The sequence below is a fragment of the Myripristis murdjan genome, chromosome 4 (genome assembly GCF_902150065.1).
Source record: "Myripristis murdjan chromosome 4, fMyrMur1.1, whole genome shotgun sequence".
NCBI lineage: Eukaryota > Metazoa > Chordata > Actinopteri > Holocentriformes > Holocentridae > Myripristis > Myripristis murdjan.
The window spans coordinates 61,559-71,504 of NC_043983.1; the positions used below are offsets into that span (position 1 = coordinate 61,559).

General features: G+C 42.2%; 1 pseudogene; it reads right to left on the reverse strand.

The window, feature by feature from the left end:
* Positions 1-6,615: 6,615 nt before the first annotated feature.
* On the reverse strand, positions 6,616-9,321 carry LOC115357868 (uncharacterized protein K02A2.6-like; annotated as a pseudogene).
* Between the last annotated feature and the right edge of the window lie 625 nt (positions 9,322-9,946).

A 9,946-nucleotide genomic window follows, 5' to 3' on the forward strand; every position in this document is an offset into this window, starting at 1 on the left:
TCCCATGGAGTTTGGTGTGAAGAGGCTGACTTTTGGCACTAATTAAGCCCCTGGAGTCTAAAGTAAAAGTCTGACGACTTTGAAAACTATGCAGATGGAAAGAGGACAAAAATTCCTACAAAAATATGTAGTTTTGATGTGGATTGGACCAAGTTTGTGGGAGCTGTGAAGAGTTTTAAAACATTTTTGACTCTGGTGTGCTCTGCTCTGCACTCTGCCTGGACATGTGACTCACTCTAGCTGCCTCAGGAATGCGCAATACACACCCATTGTAAGAGCTCAGAGGGAGCAGAAAACACTCTCAAACTAAAACTGCCATAACTCAAAAACGGTAAAAGATAGCAAAATCATGTAAATGGGAGATTTATAGATCCGAGTCTCGTGACTCGTTTAAACTTTGAATAAAGTCTGTAGCTCAAACGGTGACTGACGGACGAATTATCTCCACTTCGACACACGCGCCGTCCCCGACATGCACGGGGGGGCGAGGGCCTGCCCAACGCTGCTTGCAGCTTTAATAATAGCTTTGCTACTTTTAAATTAATAGCTTTGCTACTTTTATTGTTCCACCATGGTACTATTTTCTTTTTCCCACTAACTGTGCTTTTAGGAATGCTTGCTATTGCAGCATTAATTGTTGATGAAGTTACATCTGCTTCATAGCTATCAATGTCTTCTTTGATTTGAAATTCCTTTGCAGATTCTTTACAGCAGTTTCTGAATTTCTCCCAGTCTACTTTAGGAAAACACCATCTTTCTATATCATATCCTTCTTGCGAATGCATATCAAAATTAATAGATACTGGTATTGGAAAATTTTCACTTCCTATATTAGTATCTGTCATTACATCCCATTAACATTGGTTACTCAAGTTTCCAGATACTAAGGTGTCTATACATGAAACTTTTCCTCTACTGATGTCCACTCTAGTGCCTCTATTGTCATTAATACAAACAAGTCCTCTCTCTTACAAAAGATCTTCCACCACTTATGTTATTATCTGTGTGATCACTGCCCCAAAGAGTACTGTGTGCATTAAAATCACCACACCATATTTCTCTTCTGTTTATGTTCCCTGCAATGTCTTGAAACATTTGTAGTGTTAGACTATCACAAGGGTTGTAAAAATTAACAACTGTAATATTTCCTCTTGGACTACATATTTCTGTCACTATGCACTCATGCTCATCTGGTACATTAATGGTTCTACACTCCATTGTGTTTTTAATAAATGTTATACACCCACCACCTTGTTCCAATTCTATCCTTCCTAAATGAACAATATCCTGGAAGGAGAAAATCTAGGTGAGGTCTTAACCATGTCTCTTGTATGCACAACACATCTGGGGTTGTTCTCAATTCAGTAAATACCTTTTTGAATTCCTGTCCATTGGCAATCAAACTTCTGGCATTCTATTGTAAAATATGGATCACCATTAGGATACTAAGTACCTTGAGACAGTCCATCATAATTGCTAGGGTTTAAAAATTTAATGTATAAGCTCTGCTGATATTTCTTTAATTCCTAATATTTCAACTGCTGCTTCCACAACTATTTTGATTCAGTCACTTTTCCTTGTCTGCTGCAATGCAGCATTCACATGTCTTGCATGTAAAGGCAACAAATTTGACTTTATCATCTGTCAGTGTGTCATTGTTGATTTTTTCCAGGTTCGGATTCGATGTCAGGACTCCCATTCTCCTTTACTTTTTTAAGTGCATTAGCATAAGACACTTGATTTGTTACTGTATTTCTGTACTTCTCTGGCTTGTCTTTGAACAGGGCATCCACCATAGGCAGCGCTATGCTCTCCACCACAATTACAACATTTGATTTTTGCATTCCGTTCACACTTTCCATACTCGTGCTCTCCACCACATCTTGCACATCTTATTTTTCCTTTGCATTGCTCTACCATGTGCCCCATTCTCTGACACTTATAACACCGAAATGGCTCTGGGATAAACTTTCTGACATCATAACATAAATATCCAATTCTTACTTTCTGTGGCATGTCATTTTCGAATTCTAATACAACGACAGGCTATCTGTTTTTGTTCCTTTACTTCTTGTTTGCAGCCTGGTAGCTTTTACTACTTTCCCTCCTTTTATCTCTTGGACTATCTCATCCATAGACATTGCCAGTGGCACTTCATTAATTACTCCTCTCATTTTTGCTGCTTTCCCGAGTATGTGGACACTGACTTTTTCTCCATTTAATAAATCAGTTCTGAGGAACTTACCTCTTTGCTGCTTATTTTTCGCAAAAATAAGAAGTCTCTTATTACTCAGAAATTTGGCAAACTGGATCTTCCCCATCTCTTTCAATAATTTTTGTCAGTTTCAACGGGTGAAAGTGAGCAACATTTCTTTTAAACATTATCATCACTTTCCATTCCGTCTGTTCAACCTCGTTCCTTGCTTCCGCCTTAGTTTTCTTGATCCTTTCCCTTTCCTCCACTGCAGAAGCTGCGCTCAATGAGCTCCTAGCCCTGTCTTTTCTTTTCTGTCTGGCCTCATGCTAGGGTGGCCGGTCTCAAGCCAGATGCTTATTTGTCCTTTGGAGTTGCAGGGTTACCATTGGTCCAGTGGCAGATACAGAACATGGCTAATGGGTGGGCCTAAAAAATTCTGGATGGGCCTGTTATTTCATTTTGTTTATTTTTTTAGATAGACATGAATAAAATGATATGATGAAAGAAAAAAAAAAACCTCTCAGACCCGTAATAAATTTTGGTATGCAATTTCCTAGTAGACTACTCATTTCATAATACTACAGACATATCAGTGAGCCAGTCAGATGACAGTGATGAATCCACCACGGCATAATCCTCGTTATGACAACATAAACAGACAAATTAATGTTACTGAAACCACAGAACCACAGAAATCATAAAATGCCACGGCAGGCCAAAACAAAAATAAATAAATAAACACTGGCTTACTTGCTGCTATGTTACACAAGGTGGAGTCCTCTTGGCCTTGCGTTGAAAAGGTTAATTATGTCATCATAATCTGTCCTGTCAATTAGTTCTCTTTCAAATGACAACAGTGTCAGATTGTAACGCGACGTAGTACGTCAGTCACGCAAGAAAGTTTTTTTTCTTCCTTTTTTGTTTTTGCTGTCTAGCCTATATACCTGTTTGCATATTTGTAAACGAGCATAAAATAAACGTCGGAAAAAGGACATTAAAACATTTATTTATTTAGTTAGTTATTTTTTGGTCTTGAATCTGATAGGGTGGGCAAGCTGTCAATCTGGGTGGGCCTACGCCCATCCAGGCCCACCTGTAGATCCGCCTCAGCATTGGTCGCTGAATTGTTAGGTCTGTTTGATAAGCAATTTACATTTTTAAAATAATAATAATAATTTAACATATTGTTAAATAAAAAACGCCAACATGATGCAAGTCAAAGACTAAAAAAAGACTATTGACTAAAACTAGACTAAAATACTTTGTAATTTAGTTGACTAAAACTAGACTCAAATACTTTGGATTTTCTTCGACTAAAACTTGACTAAAATGCCAAGACTTTTCGTCGACTAAAATGTGACTAAACAAAAAAGAATACAAGTTGACTAAATATAACTAAAACTAGTCATTGGACACAAGACTAAGACTAAAACTAAATTGCATTTAACCCCCCCACCCCCACCCCCACCCCCACACACCCCATTCATAAGTATTTTTAGTAATGTATACTCACATGGAAATAAGGATCTTTGTGTTTTATTTCGCTTTTAACGAGCACTTCCTGTCTATACACTCTTAGAAATAAGGGTTCCAAAAGGGTTCTTCATGAGAGGCTCAGGTTCTACCCAGAACCATTTGCTTCTGAAGAACCCTTTTTTGAAGAAAGGGTTTTTCAAGGGTTCTTTCTAACACTAAAGGTTCTGGTAAGAACCGTTTTGATCCAGAGAACCCTTTTTGGAGGAAAGAGTTCTTCAAGTATTGTTGAAAGCATGGGTATAAGATCCTTACCCTACATCCTACATTAATGTAATTAAACTTGCTCAATAAAGAGGCAAATAAACAAATATAATCATCCCAGGGAGAATTTTGCTGTTGAAAAGACACTTAAACAGGGTACCAGCACTGAGTCTTGAACCCTGTTCTCCCATGTAAAAGATAAATGTGATACCACTCATCCACCACTGCTATGTAATTAAACAATACATGTTGAATAGACCTCTATCCTGTCTTGAACCCTCAATCTTCAAAATAGCACTGCTATGCTGTTACCTACTGAGCCACCATGCTATATTGTTATGCTATGCAACTACAACCTCTGGAGGGAGGAGGTCATGAGCCATCAAAAGAAAAATAAGAATAAAGAGGCAAATAAATAGATATCTGAGAGGATATCAGAGAGATTAATCCCAAACAATATACAGAGATTTTAAGCTTGTTCATATGCAGATGTCCCTTCATGCGGGAGAAAATTGGGACAACAAAGAGTTCTTTTTGTGTGTGTGTGTGTGTTTTTTTTTTGTTTTTTTTTACAATAAAGGCTCCTGAGGGCAGTTGTTGGGTGTTTTAGCCTTTACATACTGAGAAGGTGGTCTTAATTGACCTCCTGACATTTGGGGTCAAATGTTGGTCACTTCATGTTGTGGTTGATGAACATATCTTGGGTCTTAGTGCTCCCAGACCCAGTCTGGCAGATCTGAGGGCCCTGTTCGGACTGTAGGAGCTCAGTTAAAAGCACTTTGAAACGTATTCTAAAAGAAATTGGCAGCCAGTGCAGTGAGGCCAGGATTGAAGTAATATATGAGAAACGCTTTGTTTTGGTGAAAATCTGGCTGCCGAATTTTGGACTAAGTGTGGGTTTACTGTGGCAACCTGATCTCACAAAAATCCGTGAAATGAGCACGACCTCTTAACAACGCATTGCGTGCTCCTGGCACGTAACCTGTTATAATTACGTGTGGCCACCACGCAAACAGTGTCCACTGAAAGTCAATTAGGATCCATGTCGTGTGGTCACCACGCAAACAGTGTCCACTGAAAGTCAATTAGGATCCGTGTCGTGTGGCCACCACGCAAACAGTGTCCACTAAAAGTCAATTTCATGTGGGTGGTGGTTCATAGATCCCGGATGTGCAAATTTAATCGATATTCTGGAAAAAAAGATCGGATTACTAACCCTTGCACAAGAGAGTGGCGAGTTGACCTGTGATGGTGTCTGTTGTGTATGTGGCCTATTAACACAACTATATTATTAATAAAGACGCTGGAGAGAGGAACTAAGTTTAACTGCTCTTTACTTGTGGAATTCCAAAACATAAGAACTATAGGCTATACAGATCAGTGCGCACCTCATAGCACATGTAACGTGTTACTACAACATAAAGTAGTCCCTTTTTATAATGTAGGCTATACAGTACACTCCTCCCTTTTTATTTAACTAGTGCATCAACTGTTGTTTTTCCCGGGCGCTATTCTAAACAAATATGTTAACTTTTAATATAACACATAACATTTTTTTACTTAGTAACTTAGTAATGAAGTCCATTTAGAACTCAAGTCTCTGGGGAGGTCTTCTCCGCCTCACTGGGTAACGTCTCTCCTGGAATGTTTCCTTTGGGGAATGAGTCTCTGTCGGTACATCCGGTGGGTTAACGGCACTGATGACAGTCTCATCTGGAGATGAGGCTGATGTGGTCACATCAGGAGTGTGTGTTTCTATGTCAGGTGTGTCCGGGCAAGGTGTTGTGTTTCTCACCTGAGCATCCAGTATTTGGTCCACATGACGTCTCCATACACTCTCTCCCACCTGCACTGTATACATCAGTGGGCCGTCTATGGTGGAAATTGTCCCTGGCTGCCACTTTTCAGTCCGGTAATCATGTGCAAGAACTGACTGTCCAACACTGAAGCTCTGTGTTGCCTTAGCATTTATGTGTTTGAACTGTCTGTTCTGTACCTTATGCCATACATCTGGTTTGAGAAGATCCATGTGAGACCTCAGGTTCCTGTCCAGAAACATCATTGCTGGAGTCTGATTTGTGGTTGCATGTACTGCATTTCGGTAGGCAAGGAGGAAGTTATCTATCTTGTGTTGCAGTGGTCGACTGTCGCTGTCCATCGCCTTAATGGCTTTTTTGAATGTCTACACAAATCTTTCTGCCAAGCCATTTGTGGATGGATGGTAAGGGGCAGATATAAAATGCTTGATCCCATTGTTTTTCACAAAACTTTGGAATTCTTCAGAGACAAATTGTCTTCCATTATCTGTGCAGATTTGTTCTGGTATGCCATTCCTGGCGAACATGGTTCGCAGAACTGTAATAGTCTTTTCCGATGTGGTTGACTTCATTTTGATGACCTCTGGCCATTTGGAATGTGCATCGACAGCGATTAAAAAGACAGAGACCATGAATTGTCCTGCAAAGTCAATATGCACTCGTTGCCATGGTGATGAGGGCCACTCCCATGGATGGAGCGGGGCTTGTGGTGGTGTGTTCTGGATCTTTTGACATCCAGAGCAATTCTTGGTCAAGTCTTCAATCTGTTTATCAATTCCTGGTCACCACACATAGGCACGGGCAAGACTTTTCATTTTCACCGTACCCAGGTGCCCTTTGTGTAGCGCCTCTTGTTAGGAGTAACTACAGGGAATGGACCAAAATGCAGACGGAGGCAAGGCAGCGGTTAAGGTGTTTATTGTAAGGCAGGTGAGTATGGTGAAGGAGGATGGAGCTGGGAGGCGATGAACAGGTGGCTGGATATGGAGATGGCAGGAAGGGCAGGTGGCAGGAGTGGCAGGGAGACAAGGCAGGTGTGGGTCTGGTGAGGCAGCGAGCAGGCAGGTCTTCTGGAACAGAGCACAGAGCAAATCACAACAAAATCCGAGGGAAGGAAAACACACTATACTAGAAGAACTAGTCTTGAAAAAAGGGTTTCAGCCAGAGCTCAAGTTACCGCAGGGTTAACGTCAACGATCTAGCGATGAGTGGGAAGTGAGCCGGGATTTTAAAGCTGTGGTGATTGGCAAATGGGATGCAGCTGTGAAGCTGTCAGCTGCTGATGCTGCTGCCTGCTCCAGAACCCCCCCTGCTGGAGACGAGGGAAAAAACAGGGACAAAAACAAACATAGGAGATGCTGCAAGCCAGCACTACACCTCCAGCACTCTGGTGCGTAGCTTGGAAGGAATCACCACTCGTGAACCACACATTAGTGTTCCCCGACACACTGACAACTGCTCCTTCCTGGTTGAGAAAGCTGGAAACAGTGTGTTACCATGTGCTGGCCATCCCTTTACCGTGATGTCATAGACCTTTGACATGACGGGGTCATTGCGTGTTTCTCTTTCAATGAGGCTGTTTGTCACTGGCAGTTGTTCAGCTATTGTTGTGTGAAACACCTCTGCTGAATCCATTTTTGAAGTTATCTCTGAAGCTGGGAGTGGTAAACGTGACAGACCATCAGCGTTGCTATGTTGCTTGGTCCCCTTGTGTTCAATATCATACATGTGACCTCCTAAGAAAAAGAGACCATCTCTGCAGCCGTTGTCCTGTCATTACTGCAACACCTTTTCTTGGGTCAAAGATCGATACGAGAGGCTGATGGTCAGTCAACAGAGTAAACTTTTGACCATACAGGTAGTGATTGAATTTCTTGACCCCCCACACAAGGGTTAGGGCCTCTCTGTCAATCTGTGCATAGTTGCGCTCAGCTGAAGTCAGTGTTCTGGGGGCAAAGGCTCTTGATCTTTCTGAGCCATCTGGAAACTTGTGCGACAACACTGCTTCAATCCCATGGGGTGAGGCATCACATGCCAGTTGGATTGGTAAGGATGGGTCAAAGTGTACAAGCACTGCATCTGAAGTTATGAGTTTTTTAGTTTCTTGAAATGCTTTCTCACACTTCTCAGTCCACTTCCATGGAGTCCCTGTCTGTAACAGTGTCTTTAGTGGGTGTAGGACTGTGGATAGGTTAGGCAAGAACTTGTGGTAATAGTTCACCAGTCCAAGATATGCTCTTAGCTGAGACACATTTTCAGGTGGGGGTGCCTTAAGTACTGCCTCTATCTTGTCTTGAGACATGTGGAGACCATCCTTGTTGATTACGTCCACAGTACAAGATTTCCTTTTTGAAAAACTCATATTTCTGTCGATTAGCTCTGAGCCCAGATTCTCGTAACCTGGTGAGCACTTGTTCAAGGTTAGACAGATGTTCGTCGTCATCTTTGCCAGTGACGATCAATCAATCAAACTTTATCAATCAATCAAACTTTATTTATATAGCGTCAAATCACAACAGAAGTTATCTCATGACGCTTTACAGGTAGAGCAGGTAAAGACCACGCTCTACAAATTATAGTAGAGAAACAAGAAACCCAACAGATTCCCTCCTGAGCATGCTCTTGGCGACAGTGGCAAGGTAAAACTCCCCTTTAACGGGAAGAACCCTCAGGTAGAACCAGACTCAGGGTGGACGGTCATCTACCTCTACCGGTTGGGTGGGAGGGGAGAGAGAGAGACAAGGAGACAGAGACAGGGAGATGGGGACAAACTGGGACAGCAGACAACAGCAGAAACAATGATGATGACCAGGTCCCTGCAGGACCTGGTCCATTGTCCTTTGTCAGATTGCAGGAGCTGATGCTATCCCAAACACCAACCTGTTGTACTGGTAAAGTACTTTGTGTGTATTTATTGTCAGGTATTTCTTGGATGCATCATCAATTTCCATTTGGAGATAAGCTTGGGCCAAATCAATTTTTGTGAAACGTTCCCCCCCCTGACAGGGAAGCAAAGATGTCTTTAATACGAGGTAGAGGGTACTGTACTGTGCGGAGAACTGGGTTAACAGTCACTTTAAAGTCTCCACATATGCACACCTTGCTTGGTTTTCCTGGTTTTGTGCTGGAGGTTTTCTTCATCATTGGGACAATAGGTGTGGCCCATTCACTCCAATCCACCTTTGACAGGATCCCAGTCTGCTCCAGCTTTTCCAGCTCTGCTTCTACTGTAGGACGGATTGCATATGGCACTGGTCTGGCTTTGTGAAATTTTGGGCATGCATTTTCCTCAATCTCAATCTTTGCCTTCATGCCCTGCAGTGTTCCTATCCCTTTCATGAACACTTCCTCCGAGTCAGCAAGTATTTGTGACAGTCTCTCAGGTGCGTCCTTGTTGCCCTCCTTTGATGACACAAATAGTGCCTTGATGGTGTACCAATCCAACTGAATTTTCCTGAGCCATTCACGTCCCAGCAGCGGTGGTCCTCCATTTTTCAGTACATAGATGTTCAGCTGCTGTTTTTTGTCTCTGTAGGTTACTGTCACTTTAATTTTCCCTTTTGGACGCATTCTCTGTCCCGTGTAAGTTTTTAGCAGTAGTTTAGTTTGTTTCAGCGGTATATGTGAAAACAGTCGTTTGTAGTCCTGTGTAGAGATCACTGTTAAAGCTGAGCCTGTGTCCAACTCCATTTTCAGTTTCATGCCTGCCACTTGTGGAGTGATCCATATTACTCTTCGATCATCTGTCTCTTTCACACTGTGAAGTTGTAGACAAGACAGTTCACTTTTGTCTGAGTCGGTTTCATCAGAACTGCTTTCTTTCATTTTGTGCACATTGTATTTCCCTTTCTTAAGTTTCTTGTTTCTCTGCATTTTGTCCTTTTTTTGTTGCTTACCAGTTTTGCATACTCTTTCGATGTGGCCCTGTTTGCCACAGTTTCTGCACTCCTTGGGACCTATCTTGTGCCACCCGCTACACGCTGCCACTACCCGCTACCCACAAATTGCGGATTTAGGAACTTCCGCTATCCCTAAACGGTATCTTGTGCCCACGCTACCCGCTATCCATTATGCCGACTCCGTTATTTGCGCCTGGAGGTGTGTCCGTGGGTGTGTTTCATGCGCTATCCCTAAAATTGCTATCTTGCGCACACACTTTAGGGAAAGCGGATAGCGGGTGGTCCTGACCACCCAC